The following is a 26,077-nucleotide window of genomic DNA, read 5'->3' on the forward strand; positions in this document are numbered from 1 at the left end:
TCCTGTATGGCTTGTGTGGGCTGATTCTAGTTCAAGGACAGACATGTGACCAAGCCCTGACAATTATAATTTTCTAATCATACTTCACTGAAAGCAAGTTAAATCTTTCCAGTGAGGATCAACCACAAGACTTTTGAAATTATTGGAAAAGAGAAACTTTTTCTTCTAAGATGATGAGCTAGTACAAAATAAGCCTGAAGCTTTGAGTGGTCACCTCTGCCATCAGGAGGGGAAACCCAGGGGCTGAGCAAACACAAGGGAAAGCAGGACTGAAAGATAGAGACTCAGATAGTATCCTTTGAACCTCTGATTCTAACCATGCCTAGAATCCATGTGTCCTGACCGACACAAAAACACTTGCTACCTGTTACAAAGAATGGTGGGCCATTTTAATAAAAAATGGTGGAGGTGAGGTAGAAACTCATTTTGAAGGATATGCACAGACTAGGCCTGGAATCACTCAAAACCTGAAGCAGTTATAGGATCCAGCTGTTTTCTCTATCTTCTCTACTGTTCTTTATTCCTTACTTATTTTCTTCTCATTTATAACTGCCTTCCCCTCACCCACCCACCCACACTTTATTTATGAATTAGTAAGGGTTACTGAGTAGCAAGCAACAGAAATGAGCTTTGGTTAATATAAGCAAAAAGAAGAATTCAGAATAACTCAGAAAAAGAACTTCGAGAGAGCTCACAGAATTAACAAGAAGCTGGGGAACTGGGTGCATCACAAAATGGTAACCATGGAATGAATTTCTTCTCTTCCCTTTCTGAGTGTTTGTTGCCTCTTTTGCATCAGTATTACCATGAATCTCCCTTCTCACTGTGATACTCAGCATTTAAGACCTTGAATTTGAAAATAATAAAACAAGGATGTTTTCTTTCCCTAAAGTCTTTGGACCAATCAAGCCCAATTATTCAGTTTTAATTCAAGTTTCAAAAATTTGCCCAAGAGCTGAGTTTTGTAAAATGTGAGAAAATGTTCCAAAAAGTGTGGTTCTTATAAAGCAAAGGACTGTGAAATGGAGTCACATGGTCTGCAGGGATTGTATGAGGTGCAAAGTTCCCATCTGAGCCAAGGACAAATGTGAATGATATTCTACATTTAGGAGGGAGGTCAGGAGTGAGGATGAGATTTTACACACACTTGGTACCCTGAATAAAATCAGAGGGCAAAGGTTCAAAGAACCAGATCTACAAGAACAGAAACCATGGTTGAGTTTAAGTACATTTTAAAATTCTAAACCTTTTGTCATCTCTATGTTAGTTTACTTCTGCTATCGGCAATTATAATCAAAATAATGATAGGTTCTACTTATTGAGCATTTTCTCAGCCCTAAGTATGGGGCCAATTACTTAGATGTATTACCAAATTTAATCTTCTCAACAAAGCAGTAAGATAAGTATTATTATGATCTCTACTTTATAAACTAGGAAACTGTGTGAAATAGGTTGAGTTTTCCATGTTCTCACAGATGCTGCGGGCTGGAGAATAGAAACAGTATCTAGAAGCATGAACAGGAGATTGATGATCAGTTTTCCCATAATTCCCTTGGGCCAGCATTGTTTCCAGCCCCCATCTCCCGTCCTATATTATTTAACCCACAGTGTCTTGTACTCGCCCTGTCTTACCATCTTGCTTTCCTAATGAGATGGAAACTCCCTGGAGGCAGGGACCAAACAGCTACTTCAAAATCAGCCTGGTACTTGGAATTTGGGCTGCATATTCATGTTGAGACCCCATTGGTTCTTTTATCTCTTCTCTCCCTCTTGATGGATCACAAAATGTTACTTTGTGAGAGCTTCCCAGGAAGAACTAATATTCCATTTCAAAATAGACCCAGAGTGGATTATTTATCATGTTGGGGAAGATACTAAACCTGTTCATTTGTTCAATAATAGGTAGGAATGGCATGGGGTCCTCCCTCTTCTTGTCTTTAGCCAAATGGAAGCAGAAAGAATGCAACTACTGGTGTTGCCACCTGCCATTTATCCATTTCCTGAAATACAGATCTTAGCGGTATAGGGTGGGATGAGTGGAAAAGCACCTAGCTACAGAGAGATCCATTTGTTTGCTTCTGTTGCATTTTTGTTTACCTTCAAAAGTTTTATCATAGAAATAATATATTCTTTTTTTTATTTTAATCATTGTTCAAGTACAGTTTTCTCCCCCCTACTCCCATTCCAGCCCACCCACCCAACCCTCCCCCCTTCCCCCCATTACCCCCCACCCCTAGTTTTTGTCCATGTGTCCTCCAAATTTGTTCCTGTAATCCCTACCCATTCCCCCCTGAAATTCCCTCTTCTCTCCCCTCTGGCCACTGTCAGACTATCCCCTATTTCAGTGTCTTTGGTTATATTTTGCTAGTTTATTTTGTTTTGTTTTGTTGTTTAGATTCCTGTTAAAGGTGATTATCATGTGGTATTTGTCTTTCACTGCCTGGCTTGTTTCACTTAGCATAATGTTTTCCAGCTCCATCCATGCTGTTGCAAAGGGTAGGAGCTCCTTCTTTCTTTCTGCTGCATAGAATTCCATTGTGTAAATGTACCATAGTTTTTTGATCCATTCATTTACTGATGGGCATCTAGGTTGCTTCCAGCACCTAGCTATTGTAAATTGTGCTGCTATGAACATCGGGGTGCAAAGGTTCTTTTGTATTGGTGTTTTAGTGTTCTTAGGATAGAGTCCCAGCAATGGAATTGCTGGGTCAAAAGGAAGATCCATTTTTAGTTTTCTGTGGAAGTTCCAAACTGCTTTCCATAGTGGTTGTACCAGTCTGCAGTCCCACCAACAGTGCACTAAGGACCCCCTTTCTCCACAGCCTCTCCAACACTTGTTGTTTGTTGCTTTGTTTATGATGGCCATTCTGACTGGTGTGAAGTGGTATCTCATTGTGGTTTTAATCTGCATCTCTCTGATGGCTAGCGATATTGAGCATCACTTCATGTGTCTTTGGATTTTCTGTATGTCCTCCTTGGAGAAGTGTCTGTTCAAGTCCTTTGCCCATTTTTTAATTGGGTTGCTTGTCTTCTTAGAGTAGAGTCGTGTAAGTTCTTTATATATTTTGGAGATTAAACCCTTGTTTGAGGTATCATTGGCAAATATGTTTTCCCATACAGTTGGTTCTCTTTTTATTTTGATACTGTTTTCCTTAGCTGTGCAAAAGCTTTTAATTTTGATGAGGTCCCATTTGTTTATTCTTTCCTTTATGTCCCTTGCTCTAGGAGACAAGTCAGTGAAAAAGTTTCTGCATAAAATATCTGAGATTTTCCTACCTACGTTCTCTTCTAGGACTTTAATGGTGTCACGTTTTATATTTAAGTCTTTTATCCACCTTGAATCTATTTTTGTATAAGGTGTAAGTTGGTGCTCGAGTTTCATTTTTTTGCACGTAGCTGTCCAGTTCTCCCAACACCATTTGTTGAAGAGGCTATTTTTATTCCATTTTATGTTGCTGCTTCCTTTGTCAAATATTAATTGACCGTAGAGGCTTGGGTTTATTTCTGGGCTCTCTGTTCTATTCCATTGGTCTATGTGCCTGTTTTTATGCCAGTACCAGGCTGTTTTGATTACAGTGGTCTTGTAGTATAGTTTAGTGTCAGGTATTGTGATTCCTCCTACTTTACTCTTCTTTCTCAAAATTGCAGCAGCTATTCGGGGTCGTTTATGGTTCCATATAAATTGTTGAAGTGTTTGTTCTATGTCTGTGAAATATGCCATTGGTACTTTAATAGGTATTGCATTGAATGTGTAAATTGCTTTTGGTAGTATGGACATTTTAATGATATTAATTCTTCCAATCCATGAACACGGTATATGTTTCCATTTGTTTGTGTCTTCCTTGATTTCTCTCCTCAGTGTTATGTAGTTTTCTGAATACAGGTCTTTTACCTCTTTGGTTAGGTTTATTCCTAGGTATTTTATTTTTCTTTTTGCTATTTCAAATGGAATTTTTTTCTTGATTTCTGCTTCTGCTGTTTCATTGTTGGTGTACAGAAATGCCTTTGATTTCTGGATATTGACTTTGTATCCCGCTGTTTTACCAAATTCATTTATTAGGTCAAGTAGTTTTTTGGTGGAGTCTATAGGATTTTCTATGTAACCTATCATGTCATCTGTGAACAGTGACAGTTTTGTTTCCTCCTTTCCGGTTTGGATGCCTTTTATTTCTTTTTCTTGTCTGATTGCTGTGGCTAGAACTTCCAGTACTATATTGAATAGAAGTGGTGAAAGTGGACATCCTTGTCTTGTTCCTGTTCTTAGTGGAAAAGATTTTAATTTTTGCCCATTGAGTACAATGTTGGCTGTAGGTTTCTCATATATGGCCTTTATTATGTTGAGGAATGCTCCCTCTATTCCCACTGTACTGAGTGTTTTTATCATAAATGGGTGCTGTACCTTATCAAATGCTTTTTCTGCATCTATTGATATGATCATGTGGTTTTTGTCTTTGCTTTTGTTTATGTGATGTATTACATTCACTGATTTGCGAATATTGTACCATCCTTGCATACCTGGATTGAATCCCACTTGGTCATGGTGTATGATCTTCTTAATGTACTGTTGGATGCAGTTTGCCAGTATCTTGTTGAGGATTTTAGCGTCAATGTTCATCAGCGATATTGGCCTGTAGTTTTCTTTCTTTGTTGTGTCTTTATCTGATTTTGGAATTAAGATGATGTTGGCCTCATAAAAAGAGTTTGGGAGTCTTCCATCTTTTTGGATTTTTTGAAATAGTCTGTGAAGGATAGGTGTTAGTTCTTCCTTAAATGCTTTGTAGAATTCTCCTGTGAAACCATCTGGTCCAGGGCTTTTGTGTGTTGGGAGTTTTTGGATTACTGCTTCAATTTCTTTTGCTGTTATTGGTTTGTTCAGGCTTTCTGCTTCCATTTTGTTGAGTTTTGGGAGGTTATATTTTTCTAGAAATTTGTCCATTTCATCTAGGTTTTCAAATTTCTTGGCATACAGCTCTTTGTAGTAATTTGTTACAATCCTTTGTATTTCTGTGGTATCTGTTGTAATCTCTCCTCTTTCATTTCTGATTGTGTTTATTTGGGTTTTCTCTCTTTTTTTCTTGATGAGTCTGCTTAAAGGCTTGTCGATTTTGTTTATCTTTTCAAAGAACCAACTCTTGGATTCACTGATCTTTAGAATTGTGCTTTTAGTCTCTATGTCATTTAATTCTGCTCTGATCTTGGTTATTTCCTTCCTTCTGCTTGCTCTGGGCTGTCTTTGTTGTTGTTCCTCGAGTTCTTGTAGACGTAGGGTTAGGTTGTTTGTTTGAAATGTTTCTAACTTTTTTAGGTGGGCCTGTATCGCTATGATCTTCCCTCTCAGGACTGCCTTGGCTGTGTCCCATAAGTTTTGGGTTGTTGTGAGTTCGTTTTCATTTGTTTCCAAAAACCGTTTGATTTCTTCCCTAATATCATTCTTGACCCATTCATTGTTTAATAGCATGCTGTTTAATCTCCTTGAATTTGAGTGTTTTGGGTTTTTTTCCTTGGGGTTGGTTTCTAGTTTCAGTCCCTTGTGATCCGAGAAATTGCTTGGTATGATTTCAATTTTTTTGAAATTGTTGAGGCTTGGTTTGTGTCCTATCATGTGGTCAATCTTTGAAAATGTTCCATGTACATTTGAAAAAAATGTGTATTTAGCTTCTTTGGTATGGAGGGTTCTGTAAATATCGGTAAAGCCCAGTTCATCTACTGTATTGTTCAATGCCTCAATATCTTTGTTGATATTTTGTTTGGAAGATCTGTCCATTTTTGATAGAGGGGTGTTAAAATCCCCCACAATAATTGTGTTGCTGTCCATATCTTTCTTGAAGTCCTCTAAGATTTTCTTTGTGTATTTGGGTGCTCCTATGTTGGGTGCATATATATTTACAATATTTATGTCTTCTTGGTGAATTCTTCCCTTGAGTATTATGAAATGACCTTTTGGGTCTCTCTTTATGGGCCTTCTTTGGAAGTCTATTTTGTCAGATATGAGTATTGCTACCCCGGCTTTTTTTTCCTGTCCATTTGCTTGGAAAATTTGTTTCCAGCCCTTCACTTTCAACCTGTGCAGATCTTTTATCCTGAGGTGGGTCTCTTGTAGAAAGCATATGTGGGGGCCATGTTTTCTTATCCAATCAGCTATTCTATGTCTTTTGATTGGAGCGTTTAATCCATTTACGTTTAAGGTTATTATTGATAGGTACTTATTCATTGCCTTTTATGTACGTGTGATCCTCTCTCACTCTCTCTTTTCCTTTCTTTCCTTAAAGCAGTCCCTTCAGCATCTCTTGCAGAGCTGGTTTAGTGGAGGTGTATTCTTTTAGACTTCTTTTGTCTGAGAAGCTTCTTATTTGGCCTTCTATCTTAATTGAGAGCCTTGCTGGGTAAAGTAGTCATGGTTGCAGGCCTCTGGTTCTCATTACTTGGATTATTTCTTGCCATTCTCTTCTGGCTTGGAGTGTTTCCATTGAGAAGTCAGCTGTTAGCCTTATTGGGGCACCCTTGTATGTTACTTCCTTTTTCTCCCTTGCTGCCTTTAAGATTCTCTCTCTGTCTTGAAATTTTGCCATTTTAATTATGATGTGTCTTGAGGTGGGCCTCTTTGGGTTCCTCCTGATTGGGACTCTCTGTGTTTCCTGTATTTGTGTGACTTTTTGTCTCATCAAATTAGGGAAGTTTTCCATCATCACTTGTTCAACTAGGTTTTCTATCCCTTGTTCTTCTTCTTCTCCTTCTGGTATCCCTATTATGCGGATATTATTACGTTTCATATTGTCTTGCATTTCTCTTAATCCCTCTTCATTTTTTTCTGAGCCTCTTTTCCTTTTCTTGCTCTTTCTGGGTGTTTTCTTTTATTTTGTCCTCTATCTCGCTGATCCGATCTTCTGCTTCATCGATCCTGCTTTTCATTCCTTGTACTGTGTTCTTCAGTTCAGAAATTGTATTCTTCATTTCCTCTTGGCCCTTGTTGAGAGTTTCTATTTCCTTTTTTATGCTGATGTAGTTTTCGTTGAGTTCATTGTTGCTTCCCTGTAGACTCTCGTAGCTCATTGTGAGCTCATTGAGCTTCCTGACAATCACTGCTTTGAATTCAATATCTGATAGTTGAATTGCCTCTGTTTCATTTAGCATTCTTTTTGAGGCTTCCTCCTTTCCTTTCATTTGGGGATTATTTCTTTGTCTTCCCATTGTTTGTGAGACTCTTCTTGTTCGTCTCAGCTTCTTATATTGATCTCTTCTGGCTCCCTGGGTTTATGATGTGAACTTCTTTAGTAGAGTAGCAGTGAGTTTCTGTGGTGCTGTTTCCTTGACCCCCCAAGCTCGCTGGTCTTGGGCTGTCGTTTAAGTTGGCTTTGTGTTTGCCTTTGGGTTTTGATTGTTGTTGAGTCTTTCTTTGGTGGTTCCTTCCTGCCAGCTGGTTAAATGTGGGTCACTCTGTCCACCACTTTCTGTATTTTGCTGTGCTGGTGAGGGCAGGTTGTGTTGAAGCTGGTTCTTCTGTGTGTACAAGGTTTAAAGAAATCTTGTTCAGTTGTTTGTATTGGGTACTGTCTCTACTGTTTAGTTGTATTTCCAGATAAGTCCTGGATTGAGGTTTGTGTGGTTACTACTTCCTCCTTCACCTTCTGCTGTTATCTGTTAGTGGTTCCTTTGTTGTTGGGTTTCCTCTTCCAGTGGGTATCCTGGTGTTCACCTCCTCCACCTAATCTTTTTTGTCATCGGTTGGAGGGGGAAGGCAAAATGGTTTAAGACAGCAACAGAGAATTCTATGCTATTTACAATAGTAGCAAGTAGGGAAGATATAGGAGATCCTTTCACTATGTATAGTGTTAACCGTGGTCTTCCACCCAGCTAGCTGATTTTTAGAAAGGATGGAAAGAAGATAAGACTCTTGTTGGGGGAGGAAGGATTGTGAGTTAGATCTATAAAGCAGAGAGGTTGTGGGCGGTCAGATTCTGGGGTAAGGTGAGAGTAAAGGATAGTAAATAGGTGTAGTGTGTGAGAGAATAGAGTTAACCACTACAGTAATAGCGTTCAGGAAACTTTGAAATGGGCTAAGATCTGGGGGGAGGGTGTTGTGAAGTAATTACAATTGCATGGAACAGCAGTTATTTACAATAATATTATGGCAACATTCATATGGCAGAGTCTATGAGATCTAGGTAACATGGATAGGGAGTACAGAACATCAAGTAGTGTGCTGATGGGCCACAGGTGAGTTAATGGACAGTAGATTAGTAATACAGTATAGAAAGAGATATCAGGGGAAAGCTGTCAGGTCATACAATATATCCAGCCTAGCAAAGCAGGCTATACAAAAATAAGAGGGATATACAAATACTGTTAAAAAAAAGCTGTAGGAACACTGGAAAAATAATAATAATACAAATATGCAATAACTTGCAGGTTCTCTGTAATAGCAGAGTGACATTTATCTCACTGTCCCAGCTGTTGTGATGCCCCTTCTTTGGGTTCAACTTTAGTCTTTTCACCGATCCAGGATTTTGTCACACTTGTAGGTATTTAGGAAAAAATTTAAGAAAGTAAAAAATAGAAAAGACAGATGAAGGCAGGAAGAAGAGATAAAATTGGAGGACAGGAAGGAGGAAGGAATAAAGCAAGAAATCAGGTAAGAGAGGAAAAAGAAATCAAAAGAGAATAGAAACAATAAAACTTAAAAAATTAAAAATTGTTAAAAAAATAGAATCAAATTAAAAAGTCTCTTGATTTCAAAGTGGCCAAACTGGTTTTTCTGCTCTTGCTGGTTGAGGCAGACTGAAGGATGATTTGTTTGGCTTTTCTTCCTTGGCCCGTGGAGTTCGCACTGGCTCCTCAGCTTTGGGCCCTGGGTGTGGGAATCAGGTCTTTCCCCAGGGTTACTGCTGTGGGTTGCTGTGCGGGGATGCTCTGCTTGCAGGCACCTCCCCTATGCCAGTGCTCCCGCGTGCGGGCGCGGCCGTCCGCTGCCGGCTGGTGCGGCCGGTGCGACCGGTGCTCCCGAGAGCGGGTGCCCGCGCTCTCACAGCTGGGGAGCAGACAGGCTAGAGCCACTAATCACTTTAGGAGAATTCCCCAAACAGTGTCTGTGTCTATTCACTCCTTCCTCTTGAGAAATTCCTCCCAGTCGAGCCCACCGCTCCCCACAGTGGCCTGGCTTCTCTCACCGCCAAAGCTCCAGCCAGAACGGTGACCGCGGGAGTCCGGGTCCGCTGTGCGACTCGGCTCTGGTGTCCACCGCCTCCAGGGCACCGCCTCTGCTGCTCACCACCCCAGTGTGTTTGCCAGCACCTGGATTCCTCCCAGAGCCGCTCAGACCTTGCTCGGCTGGGGAGGGAGCAGTTGATCTGGCTCTCTCCCACTAACCCTATGGTAAACCCAGCAGTGGCCCCAGGCCCGGGGCTGCAGCCCCGAGACCACACGCTTGTCCTGGAACCCTGCCTTGTTGCAGCACTCCCCTTAGGATCCGTTCTTTGTTCTTTCGGTTCTGCCACAATCCTTGGTCCTCTGTTTTCAAAAATGCTGAAATATGTTGGTTGCTTGCCTTTCTACTCCATAGATTGGTCAGGATTTTCTCCCCTGAGCAGAGGAAAGCCAAATCTGCTCCTTCCTACTCCGACGCCATCTTAGATCCCTCCCAAAATAATATATTCTTAATGTAAAAAACAACTGGGAATACTGAGAAAAATAAAAACAGTCCCCCAAATCATAACACTCACAAATAACTATTGTTACTGTTTTACTTATATCCTTCCAAATATGTATGTATATATATGTGTGTGTCTGTGTGTATATATTTTTGTTGTTGTTGTTGTTTATGGATCAGTCCTTATCTATTGTTTTGTAAAGTGTGAATTCTTTTTACTTAACAATATTGTGAATCTATTTTATATCATTATAAACAGACTGATGAAGATCTAGCACTTTCAGAAGGGGAAAATAACTTTCTACCAGAAATGCTAGATATAAGGATCATGTGAGCCTGAGCCACCATGAATAGAATTGATTTGACATAGAAGTAAGTAGAGTATGAGTGAACCCCTGAATCCTGGGAATAATGTTTGAATCCCTGGATTCAGCTTTGCCTGAAACTATCTCTTCAAAAGACAGTAAAGCATTGTGGTTAGGAATACAGTGTCTGGAAGCAGACTGCATAAGTTCAAATCCTGGCTCTGACACTAGGATTATACAAGATAATAAATGTAATGAACTTAGAACAGAACCTGGCTAACAATAATCCCTGAATAAACATGAGCTGTTATTATACTACAAACTTTTCCATTACATCCATTGATAAATTTACTTTTGGACTTAAGCCATTTTGATTGATACAGATGTGTACTTTTCAACTAGATTTACATCCCCTTCAACTCACTTGAGAATTTTATTGACAATAAAATAAAATCATTATGTTCTCCATAATCACCTAAGACCCCTCCTGCTTTGGATGCAGTTTATCTCCCTAATATTTTCAATATTTCTAGGGAAGTAACCAAATGTCCTTTCTGAACATAGCTCACGACAAGTGTCAACAACTGCTTATTGGATAAATATGTAGGTAAGACCCTCAAACACCCCATTTACCTAGAGGACAGCAGTTTTAGTCATGAGGACATGGTACAACTTATCTTAAAGGACTGACTTCTCTGTTTATTATTGATCACCACCTTCATGTCCTCTGTTCCCTCTTTACTCAGTCTAAATTCCATTTAGAAATATGATTATCATTTTTTTTGCTTTTATCATTAACTCCCTTAACAGTCTCTTACTGTGCTTTATTTCCTTCTTAACATCAACTTTCTTCCCATTCAGTGCCCAACGCTTGCACCCACACAACTGAACACAGCAAATGCACAAGCATGATGACTAGTATCATTTAAAATTCATCATTTCTGATCTCAAGTGGACCCTTAACACTTCCTTGCAATCATCCTACAGCCCATTCATTCTCCCATTTTCCTATATAAGTATTTAGTTTCTCCTCTCCTCATCCCAAACCTCTAACACCTCCTCTCCTATCCTCATCAGCTTATGGCCTTGCTTCCTACTTCCCTGATAAATAGAAGCAAGTGGGAGAGAACTTATACCACCATCTCTACCTACCTAATATGTTCACATGCTTTATTTTCTCTTCTCTTAATATGACTTTATGGCCCGTGTTTTTAGAAAAGTCTAACTGTTCCGCTTGGGCACCAGATCCAGTCCACTCTAGTCTATTCAAGGACAGACTCCAGTAACCCTTCCCCTTTTCTCCTGCATCCAGCTTTACCCCTCTCCACTGGGTCCTTCCCATCAACATACAAATAAATTGGTATTTAATCTTAAAAAGAAAAGAGAGAAACTACCTGTGTTGACCTTGCCTCTCCCTCCCAGCAGAGCTTTATTTATATTCCTGTCTTTACAGCTCAACTCCTCAAGCATGATCTCTACTCACTGACTCCAAATTCTCTCCTCCACTCACTTTGGAGTCCATTCCAATCTGACTTATGTTCCCACCTCTCCTCTAAAACTATTCTTCTAAAGGTCACCAGTGATTTCCATAGTGCTAAATGCAAGTGAATTCTTAGTCCTCATTGAACTTGACCTATAAGCAGCATTTGACACAATTAACACTTTTCTTGAAAGGTTTTGTTCATTGGGGTTTCAAGATACCATGTTCTTCTAGTGTTCTTTGCTTCTCTTTTTAAACCTCCTTTGATGATTTCCTTTTTGCCTTCATGACCTCTAACTTGGAGTATTATGGGTAGTAGTTCTTGGACATCATCTCTTATTTATCTACTCTAGTGACATCAGAAGTCCCATGGCTTTATATTCCACTTATATATGACTATATCTTGAATTTGTATCTCTTTTCCCCTGAACTGTCCACTCAACATCTCCACCTCATGTCTCATAGGCATCTCAAACTACACATGTCCCCAACTGAACTTACTGCTTCCCTAAGACCTGCTTTTATCATAGTCTTCATCATTTAAGTATATAAGAGCTTTAATCTCTTCTTTGCTCAAGCCAAGAATAATCCAGAGTTAGCCTTGACTCCTCTCTTTCTATCATAGCCCATGTCTGATCTGTGAGCAAATCCTGTGGACTCTCACCTCAAAATATATACTGAATTTGACAGCCTCTCACTATCTCCATTTCTGTCATCCCAGTCTAAGCAGCCCTCCTTTCTCACCTAAATTTCTACAGTAGCCACTCTTAGTCTTTTTTTCCTTATTTATATTACCATTCTTCCATGTCCCCTTTGGATTGCAAGACACTGGGGAATGGAAAATGACATTCCCTATCATCCCTGGCCAGCTATTTTTCATTTTGTTTCTTTTCTAGCTAGCTGGTTTTTAATTGGGGTTTCCCAATGGAAGGCACTGCAGGACACTGGCAAACAGATGGAAAGGAGAAACCAGGTTCTGCTCCTAGAAGCAGCTTACATGGCATTAGCAGCAACAGCAGTATTGGTTAAGTGTGGGTTTCTAATTTCTTCTTCCTGTAGCATGGAGGTTGAAGTGGGTGTTCCTATAGCCTCAGCAGCCCAGAACTCATGGGTGTGACAGATCCTCCAACCTCTCAGACAGGATCCTGCAGTGTAAGTGAGAGTGTGACCTCTGGGCTTCCTGAAAGCTGGATGTGACTGTGGTTCCTAAGGCAGCAGTAACAGTAGCAGGTGCTTCAATAATCACAATGATATAACAGTCGTGTTCTGGCATCGTCATTTTACCTTTTGTGCCTACAACCTAAGGGCAGTTCCTACAGTTACTAATTGCTAAGTAACTATACCCTTCTCGTACCCTGTCATCACTTTTGGAACCAATCTCCTTATTAAGTTCTTTCTGTTTGAAATACCTAGAGTGGTTCTGTTTTCCTAAGTAGACCCTAATTGATACAGACCCCAACAAGTCTTCCTAAAGTCATGTCAACACTAAAAGGGATCCTTTTGTTTAAAGCCCTCTGTGGCTTCTAATCTCACCTAGTGAGAAGATCCACTCCTGGGGCTAAAGAACTGTCAACCTGTAAGAACTGCAAGGATTCTTTTGAGACAATAAACCCAAATAAAACTGTCAGCTGCCAAGATCTTCCCCTCCACCCTGAGCCCAAACTATCCTCAGGCAATTAGCAGCCTTGAAACTGGCCTCATTCAAACATGAGAAATAAAAAGAAGAATCTGGAATAGGACCCATGAATACATACTTATTATACAGGGTGGGGTAAAAGTAGGTTTACAGCTTTTTGTGCGGAAAATAATACAATAATTACTAAATAACAGTACAAGAATAAACTCTGTTTTGCAATTATGAACCTACTTTTGCCCCACCCAGAATTAGAGGATGATTTGAACCTAATTCTCCTTGGTTCACACCAACACTCCTTCCCTTCTCACTGCTCAGTTTTGGGCCTCCTTGTCTGGAGCATATCTTAGTCCATTTTAGTATAAAATGAGTGACTAGAGTGTGAAGCACAATTCCCTTGTGTGCATGGCAAGGAATACACACGGGTCCAGCCTTACACTTCTTCCCTCCTTTCCCACCTGATGCCTCTGAGTATTCAGCCATTCTAAGGTTCTCTGGAGCAGTATTTCCTAGTGCAGGTGCTCAGTGCTGCTGTCTAAGCCCTGAGGGCCACGTACTACTTCCAACATTTTATTGTCACCTCTCATCTGCTGCTGCATCCTCTCACTGTCTTTATCCTTGTAGATTAATACCATTATTTTCTTCCTTTAGACACAGTGGTGTCATAAAAAATATGATCTTTGTGACAGAGGGGTTTTGAAAGAACCTTGAACTTTTCTGACAAAAAGCATTCAGGTGGTGGCTCATGAGCTAATCTCTGTGAGCCAGGGAGGTTGTTCTTCCAGGTTTGTGTCTTCAACCTGACAGCTCTCAAATGCAGACCCTGCAGGCAGTGAGTGGTGAGCAAGTAGAGAGTTTAAGAAGGTGATCTGGTGGGTAGATGGGAAACCTAAATACTTTGTACCATACAAGTTGTACATGAATCATTCCTTTTATAAAAATATAGCATAGAGCTGCCAAAGACAAAGTGCCCTTTGGTCAGCACCCAGCAATTATTGTTCAATCCCTCAAAGTTACTAACATTATCACAGTTTAGTGACATGCTTTCAGTCTGTTTTTCTATGCTTTTGTGTATAGAAATGTACAGAAAATCAGCAAACTTTTATTGGGGGTTTGAAGAGGAGTGCACATATATAAATTTATGGTATTTTACAACTTGTTTTTTTCACTCAGCATGTTAATACCTACACACATAGTTTTTTTTCTTATTTTATTTTTTATTTTTTGATTATTTTTATTGATTATGCTATTACAATTTTCCCAATTTTTCACCCTTTATCCCCTCTCTGCCCCACACCCCCAACCCTCCAGCATTCCCACCCCTTAGTTCATTCCCATGGGTTGTACATATAAGTTCTTTGAGTTTTCTGTTTTCTTATACCATTTTTATCTCTCCCAATCTATTTTATGCCTACTAATTATGCCTCATCTTCGCTGTACTTCCCCCCCCATTCCTCCCTTCCTTCTCCCCACTGAAATCCCTCCATGTGATGTCCATTTATCTGATTCTGTTCCTGTTATAGTTGTTTGCTTAGCTTTTGTTTTCATTATTTTTCTTTTCTTTTAGGTTCATTTGTTGATAGTTGTGAGTTTGTTGTCATTTTATCATTCATATTTTTTATCTTCTTTTTCTTAGATAAGTCCCTTTAATATTTCATATAATAATGGCTTGGTAATGATGAACTCCTTTAACTTGACCTTATCTGGGAAGCACTTTATCTGCCCTTTCATTCTAAATGAGAGGTTTACTGGATAGAGTAATCTTGGATGTAGGTCCTTGCCTTTCATGACTTGGAATACATCTTTCCAGCCCCTTCTTGACTGCAAGGTTTCTTTTGAGAAATCAGCTGATGGTCTTATGGGAACTCCTTCAGAGGTAACTGTCTCCTTTTCTCTTGCTGCTTTTAAGATTCTCTCACTTTCATTTTAATCTTGGGTAACTTAACGATGATGTGCCTTGGTGTGTTCCTCTTTGGGGTCCAACGTCTTTGGGACTCTCTGGGCTTCCTGGACTTCCTGGAAGTCTATTTCCTTCACCAGATTAGGGAAGTTTTCCTTCATTATTTTTTCAAATAAGTTTTCCATTTCCTGCTGTTGTTCTCCTTCTGGCACCCCTATAATTCAGATATTGGAATGTTTCAGGTTGTCGCAGAGGTTCATAAGTCTCTCTTCATTTTTGTGAATTCTTGTCTCTTCATTCTGTTCTGGTTGGATGTTTATTTTTCCTTTTTTTTTTTTTTTTTTTTTTCAAATCATTGCTTTGAGTCCTGGTTTCCTTCCTGTCACTGTTGGTTCCCTGAATATCTTGCTTTATTTCATTTTGGGTATCTTTCATTTGTTTTGTTTTTTTTTCATTTTTTTACCAAGCTCAATCAGTTCTGTAAGCATTTTGATTACCACCAGGGCTTTAAATTCTCCATCAGATAGGTTGGCTATTTCCTCATCGCTTAGCTCTCTTTCTGAAGTTTTGCTCTGTACTTTCATCTGGGCCATATTTCTTTGTCTTGGCACACCTGTTAAGTTGTAAGGGGACAGGGCCTTAGGTATTCACCAGGGCAGAGCAACCCTCTTTGCTGTGGGGCAGCACTGCCTGGAGGGAGGAGCCAGAGAGGGAACAATGCAGCTCACCTGCTGGTCTCTAGCCCACTTTCCACGAACTCTCGAACTCTCGTGTGAGACTGGGAGTTTCTCTCAACACAGCAATCCCTGCTGTAGTCCACAGTCAACTCTGAGTCTCAGTTTTGCCTTCATCTGGCCCCGCCTGCATGGTCTACTGCGGGTTCTTACCTATCTGGTTGCTCTGGTTGATTTTTTCTTTAATTTCTTGGTTGGAGCTTCATGCAGTTTGATTTTCTGGTGCTTCTGGTTGCTATTGACTTTAGATTGGTTGTTATCCTCCTTTTGGTTGTGCAAGGAAGTGAAGGGTTTCTATCTATGCCTCCATCTTGGCTAGAACCTATCTTTTTCTTTTTCAATTACTATTGCCATTCAATATTATATTAGTTTCAGGCATACATCATAGTGGTTAGACATTTGTATAACTTATGAAATGATCCCACTGATGAGTGTAGCACCTACCTGGCACTATACATTGTCATTATAATATCATTAACTATATTTCCTATGCTGTACTTTACATCCCCATAATGGTTTGGTAACTGCCAATTACTTGTCATTACTTGTCTTTACTTGTCATTTCCTTCACCTTTTTCACCCAGGCCCCTAGCCCCATCCCCTCTAGCAATCATCAGTCTGTTCTCTGTATCTATGAGTCTATTTCTGTTTGGTTTGTTCATTTATTTTGTTCTTTAGATTTAACCTGTAAGTGAAATCATATGGTACTTGTCTTTCTTTGTCTAACTTATTCACTTAGCATAATACCCTCTGGGTCCATCAGTGTTGTCATAATGGTTAAATTTATTCTCTTTTTGGCTGAGTAGTGTGCAATCATCTACTGATGGTTAGGTTGCTTCCATACTTGTAATGCCTATATATTTAACTCAGTCTGCACAGTATTTCTTCATATATATAACACCTCAAATTGTTTCCAATTATTTATATATATAATGGTTGAATTAACCATTTCTCTGTCAATAGGCATTTAGTTTTGCATCCATTGTGATCAAACCTGGCTGCATCAAACAGAAACCCAAAGCAACAGCAGTTTTAATAGGATACCAATTCCTTTCTCATTTAAAGGAAGTCCAGAAGAAGCCCGTCTGGGTCTGTATGACACCTCCCAGAAGTTATCAGGCACCCAGCCTTCCAACTCTGGGGAAACTTGGATGTGTCCCACCTTCCTGTGGATGAAGATGGGTGCTGCCATTTCCACAATCACATCTTCAGTCTGAGAGACTGCTTGGAGGACCCTCTTCAGAAGATGTCCCAGAACTCCCATGCTAATAACTGCTCAGCTTTCATTGGTTAGCATTTAATCACACAGCCACACCTGGCTGCAAGAGAAGCTGGGACATGTACTTTTTTGATGGACAGTAATGTTGATAGGTTCTGTTCCTGTGAAAAAGAAATCTGATACTTTACAGGCAGTTAGCAGTCTCTGCCTCAAGTTGTTTCCAGTCTGTTGTTCTCACAACAATGCTTTGATGAATATCTTCTAACACAGGGATCACAGTCAAATATCTCTAACCAACTAGAACAGACCCTAGGCCCAGGACTGGAGCAGAAGGGGAGAAGAGGATTCCCAGAGTGATCTGTGCTAGTCATTGACTCACTAACCGTTTAAATGCTGGATCACAGGACAGTATAGGTTTAAGGGGGGAAAAGTTAAAGTGACCTTTGCAGGTGGGGAGAGGGACATTTGCAAGATTTGAGACTGGGGCTATGTCCCAACCGAAACAGGAGCAGATCAGTCTTTTAGTGATGGGTAAAGCCCTGCTTAGACTTGCCCATACTGTGTAAGAATTCTAGTGTTTCTCTGGGTGTATTCACAGGTCATAAGGTGTGGTGTTTTAAATTTTAATAAACCCTCCCCAGTTTCCTCTACATGACTTTGCTAATCTATATTTCCTAACACTTGCCCCCAACTTTGTCAACTCTACATATTAAAAAATTACATTTTATTATTTTTTAATTTTTAAAGTTTTTATTTGTTTATTTTTAGAGAGAGGGAAAGGGAGGGAGAATGAAAGGGACAAAAACATCAATGTGTGGTTGCCTCTCATACACCCCCTACTGGGGAAGCTGGCCCTCAACCCAGGCATGTGTCCTGACTGGGAATCAAACCAGCGACTCATTGGTTCACAGGCCAGCACTCAATCCATTGAGCCACACCAGCCTGGGCTAGACATTATATTTTAAAAATGATTTTTCCCATCATATGGCAGAAAAATGTTATGTAATTGTTTTTATTTGCATTTCCCTGATTATCACTGTGGGTAAGAATATTTTTATGTTTCTTGGCCATTTAGGATCCCTTCTCTATAAATTGACTATTCACAGACTTTGTTAAATTTCCTGCAATTTATTTTTGTATATAATCTGAGATAGCACCCTAATGTTTTCCAAGTGAATAAGAAATTGTCCATTGTCTAGTCCTCTCCTTTCTCACAGATATAAAATACTAAGCTTCTCATTTTTGCACTCTCTCTTTGGTTCCATAGTTCTCTTTGTCAGTATTTGCAAACAATATTGTCTTTACATGCATTAATTTTGTAATGATTTTCTACGACTCTTCCAAAATTTTCAAGTAAGATTCATAAATGCTTTTGAAAGTAAAAATAAGAATGATGTACTTTTGTGGGATCTTAAAAACAATAAAGTTATAGTAACTAAAACAGTGTGTCATTAGGTCAAGACAAAACAGACACATTGATCAATAGGGCAAAAGAGAAAGCTCACACAACCTTATGTTCAGTATGTGATAGAATTGGCATTTTGTATTGCAGTTGAGGTAATTTGTTTGATAAAACAAATTCCAGATGAATCAAAGCATTTAATATTAGAAATTAGGTGAAGGTAATTATAAGAACATTTTGAGATAGAAAGAACTTTTAAACAAGTTCTGGAATAAAAGCAGTGGAATTTACCATAAAGGATAAAGTGGGCAAGTTTGGCTACATAAACAGCTTACACTTATATATCTAAAACATCACAAAAAATAAAAGCAAATGACAGCAAGAAAAATATTGACAATGTATATGACACAATATTTGATACCCTTAACATATAAAGTCTTTAAAAGTCAGTGAGAAAAAATGAACTCCAATATGGAAAAATGGTGAAAACACTTGAATATCTATTTCAGAAATGAAGAAATACAAATAACTAAAATACAAGCAGAAAAATTGAGCATTAAAGAAGTGCAGAATTATTATTAAATAAGTCAACTGGAAAAATTGTTCTAAAAGACAATTTGGCAAAAGACAATAAAGTGTATTACAAACTTTATAGAGAAATTTATACCAAGAAAATAGATTATGGACACGTACAAAGTTTGGTACATAAGGTGATTGGATTGTTATAGCATTTTTAAATAAAATTGAAAACAATCTTAAAATTGCACCAATTGGTTTTTGCTTAAATACATTATAGCCTCTTACTTTCTCAATGGCAATCCGCACTCCAAAATCAGAGTGTGCTAACAGGAGGTTACAGGTTGGAGAAAGAGCAAGATTGGCATCCCACATATGTCCAAACTTGGGCCCTTAATGATCTATCCCAGTGGTTCCCAGCCCTGAGGTTCTTTTAAAAAACTTGCTATCTGAGGCCTCACCCATTGATCCTGAGTGAGGTCTAGGACTGGTATTATTTTTATAAAGCTCCCTGGGTGATTGTAGTGTGCAGTCAGGGTCAAGAACTGTTGCTCACCAGCACTCCCTTTAAGCTGATTAATTACATAGGTTATTGACCAAAGCTGCAACTAACAGCCTCCAGGAATCCCCAGGGAAACCAAACCATTGCTAAAGCCAAGCTGATTGAAAGTGGGCAGCGGCCAACCTCATGCCCCAGGAGACTGGCCTACCTGGTCTGGCTGCAGCCAACCCAGACAAGTGTCTGTTAGATTTAATGTTAGGGAGATCACAGATGACCTTGACAGTCATATTTACTGGTGAGGGATTCTTGACTGTTCTGTGACAAACTGCCATGACAAAGCTTCACACTAACTCGTGTTTCCATTTTTAGGCTTCTTGATTACCTCCATCTGCTGATGGAGATGTGGCAGCAGACACACAGAGGCGAGCTACAGTGTTCTCTGATCTTGTACAAATTAGGATGGCCAGACTTCCCCGCAGTCTCCTCCTTGCAGTGGGGGCTAATGTTCCCTAGTGGGCCCCTCCTCCTGTTCATGCATTGTATCTCCACCTCTCAACTTCTGCTCCTTTCTCCTCCACCCCAGTAATAAGTTTGCAGTTTGTACAACTCCTTCATATTTCCTCACTCATAACTTGGAAATGCTTCTTTTTTAAAAAGTACATTTTATTGATTATGCTATTATAGTTATCCCAGTATTTTCTCCCCTTTATCTCCCTTTGCCCTGCACCCACCCTCCCTCCAGCATTCTTCCCCCATTAGTCCATGTCCATGGGTTGTACTTATAAGTTCTTTGGCTTCTGCATTTCCTGTACCATTCTTAACCTTCCCCTGTCTATCTGGTACCTACCAATTATACTTCTTACTCACTGTATCTTTCCACCCCTTTTCCCCCCACTGATAACCCTCCATGTAATCTCCATTTCTGTGATTCTGTTCCTACTGTAGTTGTTTGCTTAGTTTGTTTTAGTTTTTGTTTTAGATTCAGTTGTTGATAGTTGTGAGTTTGTTGTCATTTTACTGTTCATAGTTTTGATCTTCTCCTTTTTCTTAAATAAGTCCCTTTAACATTTCATATAATAAGGGCTTGGTGACGATGAACCCCTTTAATTTGACCTTACCTGGGAAACACTTTATCTGCCCTTCCATTCTAAATGATAGCTTTGCTGGATAGAGTAATCTTGGGTGTAGGTCCCTGCCTTTCATGACTTCAAATTCTTCTTTCCAGCCCCTTCTTGCCTTCAAGATTTCTTTTGAGAAATCAGCTTACAGTCTTATGGGTACTCCTTTGTAAGTAACTGTCTCCTTTTCTCTTGCTGCTTTTCAGATTCTTTCCTTATCTTTAATCTTGGATAATTTAATTATGATGTGTCTTGGTGTGTTCCTCTTTAAGTCCAATTTCTTTGGGACTCTCTGAGCTTCCTGGACTTGCATGTCTATTTCCTTCACCAGATTAGGGAAGTTTTCCTTCATTATATTTTCAAGTAAGTTTTCAGTTTTTTGCTCTTCCTCTTTTCCTTTTGGCACCTCTATGATTTGGATGTTGGAACATTTAAAGTTGTCCCACAGGTTCCTAAGTCTGTCCTTATGTTTTTGGAATTTTTGTTTCTTCATTCTGTTCTAGTCAGATGTTCATTTCTTCCTTCTGCTCCAAATCATTGATCTGAGTCCTGTTTTCCTTCCTTCATTTTTGGTCCCTGTACATTTTTCTTTATTTCACTTTTCATAGCCTTCACTTCTTCCTTTATTTTGCAGCCATATTCAATCATTTCTGTGAGCATCCTGATTACCAGTGTTTTGAACTCTGCATCTGATAGGTTGGCTATCTTCTCGCTGCTTAAGTCTTTTTCTGGAGTTTTGATCTTTTCTTTCATTTGGGCCATATTTCTTTGTCTTGGTGTACCTGCTATGTTGTAAGGGATGGAACCTTAGGTATTCGCCAGGATGAGGCAACCCACTTTGCTGTGTTGTGGTGCTGTCTGTTGGGGAGGGGTCAGAGAGGGAACAATGCCACTTGCTTGGCTCTCAGCCAGCTTTCAGTCACTTCCCCCATAACCCACAAATGAGTTGCACCCTTCTAGTGCTTATTCCCAGGTGGGTGGGCTTGTGTACTTCTAGGACCCCATGGTTCCCTCCAACAGATTCTTCTGCAAGAATGGCAGGTAGGTTCTCTTGCCACCACAGCCCACACATGTTTTTACAGCCAGAAGTTTTAAAGCTTTCTTTCCCAGCACTGGAAACCCAGGTTGTGTGGTCTGTCTCAATCCCCATTTGTTCTTTCCAGTTTATCCTCATTCAAAAGTGGGACCACCCAGTCTGCCAGCAGCAACCTCGCCTGCCCCAACTGCCAGCCACAGCCTTCCCATGCATCCTCTCTGCCCCACCTGCCTGTTTCCATCCCTTCTATTAGTCTGGAAGAATGTTTGTTCTTTAATTCCTTGGTTGTCCACTTCCATACAGTTTAACTTTCTGGCAGTTCTGTTTTTTTTTTTTTTAATTTATTGTTATCCTTTCTTTTGTTGTGTGAGGAAGCGAAGCATATCTACCTATGCCTCCAACTTGGCTGGACCTGGAAATGCTTCTTTATTTTCATCAGCTATTTCTTTTTCCCTAATCCCTCCCACCACCCTGTCTCTGCCTCTCACCCACCTCAACCTCTGTCCAATGCAAGGACGACAGCTCATTTCAGGTCCATTATTAACATAGTGAAGGAAGTGATGTATGAATACCCCAAATCCCCCATGCTAAGAATAAGAAGAAAGAATAATGGGGAAGGGGAAACAATGGGGACAGTAGGAAGTGATGTATGAATACCCCAAATCCCCCATGCTAAGAACAAGAAGAAAGAATAACGGGGAAGGGGAAACAATGGGGACAGTACTTATTGGAATCCTTATTTTTCTGCACCCTTCCCACCATGTTCAGATTCCTAAGAAAAGAATATCCCAGCGTAGTGTTTCCCAGATTTCGTTATTTACATGGCATCTGCATGATTTCTGCCCACTCAGGTACCAACAATATGATTATTTCCTTTCTTTTTTCTTTTTTTTTTTTTAGATAAAGAGGGGAAAGAAGGGAGAAAAAAAGGGAGAGGTACATCAATGTGAGAGAGAAACATTGACAGTTATTTCTCATACACTCCCTGACTGGAGACCGAACCTGAAACCCAGGCATGTGCCCTGACCTGGAATCAGACCAGTGACCTTTCACCTTGTGGGGAGATGATCCAACCAATTGAGCCACATCAGTCAGGACAAGATGATTACCTCTGTAAGATATCTTTACATCATCTCACCTTTTATGCTTAAATGGATATTTTCAAAATTGATATTTTTAAGGTGATCCTGATAATTACTAAAAGTAAAAAAACCAGTATCATTTCCCAAAATTGAAGGTAACCTTAAAAACATACATAATAAAGAAAAAGCTGTTATTACATTCTTCAGTTATTGTTGCCTCCTGGGGGCTGAGTTTGAGTCTCTCTTGGTATAAAAGCTGAATAAGGACCAGAGGTATACAGGACATTTAGCACAGGTCTGAGAAGTCCTTTTGATGTAATCAGAAGGATTAGAAGATGCTTGTAAAAGAATAACTTTCTCTGTGAGTTGATGGGTGTGTGACACCTGAAATTATCTTGGTGCTATCACTACTAAACACCTCACATTGGAACAACACTGCTCTAATGCAGCGTTTACTTAAATTTCCAGTAAGACCCTCTATCTGCCTCCTTTACAAAAGCATGATTTGGGATTTTTTCTCCTTTGAACCAGGCCAACCATCTATTAACCAATAAATGCCTGAGAGACTCCATTTGATAGGACTGGGTTACAACTGAACACTTTAATTCTGAGATGTGCTCCAGATGACTAATGGCAAGACAAGTTTGGGAAATTCTTCCCAAGAGCTTTCCTGAAATAACAGATGCTCCTAATACTCCCAAAGCATCTAGAATATCTCATCCTTATTCCACCACTCAGCCCACAATCTAAATCTCTTCAGAACACTTCCACCAATCAGAGTCCTCTCATCCCTTACAAACACTCTGCAAAACTGAAAACCCTTTTTTCAAACATAGCCCCACAAATCACTCCACACCCAGCCTTACGCCTGGGGCAGGCACTGGTGAGAGGAGAGACAATAGGAAGTCTGCCTGCTCTCCACCACCAGGATGACATATACTTCACCTCCCATCTCTTCTCTTTTTCTTGTGGTATTCTTTAGTCCTGTCTCTAGAACTCTGACCTCTGGGAATCCTTGATTCTACAGAAGACTAGTCAGAAGAAATGGTGTCAGGGCAACAGTGTTAAAATGCACTTGAACTCTGCTTGAGAGCCTGCTGCAAGGGATACATCAAACAGTAAATTCATCCTAGTGGATATCTTCATTCAGAATCAAACATTTGTAGAAGGTATTATTTAGGTTTTCTATAATCAAGACAAATGCCTGCTAACACACATTTTAATTTTTAGGTTCAAAATAACTTCTGCCAGTTGGCTCTGTAGAGGATGCCAGGGTACTGGTAAAGCTTGTAAACTCTGGAGCCAGGAATCTTGAGTTTAAGTCCTATCTTTCCTACTTGCTGCTCAACGGACTGTGACCAAATTATCTTAGCATTTCAGTTTTCTTATCTCTGCTGGAGGTGACAGTAACAAAAAAGGCTACAACCTAGAGTTGTGAGGATTAAATAAGATAATGTAGATGAAGATATTTGCATAGTGCCTGACAGAAGTGAATACTCAGTAAATGTTAGCCTCTGTCATCACCACCATCATTATCACCATCATTAATTATCATCATCTTCTATGCATCTCTGAGTTTACAATGGATAGCATTTAGGAGCTAAAGTACCATGGTGGACAACTTTTCTTCTTTGAGGCTATCCAGCTCTGAGCACCTTTCCCATGTTTATGGCACTCCCCATACTATGAGTGTTGGTGGTAGGCAAAACCTATCCTCCACTAAGAAGCTGAAAATGTCAGATCTTACTTTCCTAGATTCTCTAGCAGCTAGGGAGACCCAGACTCTTGCTGTGTCCCTTCCTGCAGACTGAGGAGTCCACAGGACCAAGGATATGTGCCCACGTGTGACCGCCGTATCACATCACATTCCAGGTATCCTGGATCCTGGAATACTTGGCCAAACAGCCTCAAACCACTTCCAAGCCATTTCCAAGATCACATAGATCTTTTCCCCAGGTCCATCTTCCTGAGAGTGGACTGTACCACCAGTTGCATACCCTGAGGCCCAAAGGGTGGCATAGAAATGGCTCTTTGCAAGGGTGGGTGTTTGTTGAATCTTGGATGTTTACATGCTTGATTGTGAGGCAGCTTGAAGTGGAAGGTGAGCCAGCAGTGGAAAGAATAGAGGAGTGGACTGCAGTTCAGGGCTGGTTGTCCCCATATCATCACCTTCAAGTGAAGGATTCTGAAGAGTCTGATTCTAAATTTGAACTTGGCCTTGCAGGAGGCTCTGAAGGTATATGTCAGGATTGGATAATAGAACATATATTTTTAAATAATTTATAGGTCTGGGTTATAACTTCAATGTTTAAGCATATAGTATGTGGGCCTCCTTTTGTGCCTTTGCTCCAGGTCCTGATAATGATAGCATGTGCCTGTGGCTTTGAGTCGAGAGCATAGGACATGGAAAGTCTTTCTGTCCCTCCCTCTATCCCTCCCTCTCTCTCTCTAGTGACAATGATTGCAGCAACATCGAAGTTCTGGAAGCAAGTGGTAGCAGGGGGAGTGGGGACACCCAGAGTTCATTACTTGAGATGCTGATGGGCAGTTACGCTATCACAGCAGCTCAGGGCCACAGCAGTGGTACCCCAGCCATAGGGTACCTGGTCAGAGGCTGCTGCTGCTCAGCCGCTCCTGACTGTTTCCACCTTTCTCTTTCTCCAGACATCTTAGGAATTCTGTGAACTACCCAACAGCCTTGTATTCTCTCTTTTTTGAATTGTTTATTTTCACTCCACTAATCCATGTATTCAGTTAAAAATAAATAGAACACACACAGAAATAAAAGAAAGATAAAAATAAAGTTACCCATAGTACCTTCCATCACTTCAACATACATTCCAGTTGTTATGTCTATTAATATAAATACACAAACTTATCAAAATAAATTATATCTTTAATTTCCTAATTTTCTCGTGAAACCCTATGGTGTGGAGATCTTTACATGCCAGTGCATGTTTTCTTTAATTAAATGTTTAATTTTGAAATAATTGTGAGTTTAAATGCAGCTATAGGAACTAATAAGAGATCAAATACTCAGTTTCTCCCAATGGTAACATCTCATAAAACTATAGTACAACATCACAACAAGGATGTTGATGTTGATACAATCCACTGAACTTGTTCCGATTTCCCCAGTTGTACTGATGTATGTGGGTGGGTGTTTAGTTCTGCACAATATTATCACATGTTCATGTGTCCACTAGCACAGTCAATATGCAGAACAAATCTATCACTAGAGGGGTCTTTTGTGGTGCCCTTTGATAAGTGCACCCAGCCCCTAATCTCTTCACTTCTAAAACTGTGTCTTTTCACAAATGTTATACAAATAGAATCATAGAGTATGTAACCTTATAAGATTGACTTTGTCACTCAGCATAATTCCCTAGAGATCTATCCAAATTGTTGCTGTATCAAAAGTTCATCCCTTTTTACTTATATAAGTAGTGTTTCATAGAATGTATGTACCACAGTTTCTTTAACCATTTGTCCTTTGAAGGACATTTG

Source organism: Phyllostomus discolor, chromosome 3 (genome assembly GCF_004126475.2).
Source record: "Phyllostomus discolor isolate MPI-MPIP mPhyDis1 chromosome 3, mPhyDis1.pri.v3, whole genome shotgun sequence".
Classification (NCBI taxonomy): Eukaryota; Metazoa; Chordata; class Mammalia; order Chiroptera; family Phyllostomidae; genus Phyllostomus; species Phyllostomus discolor.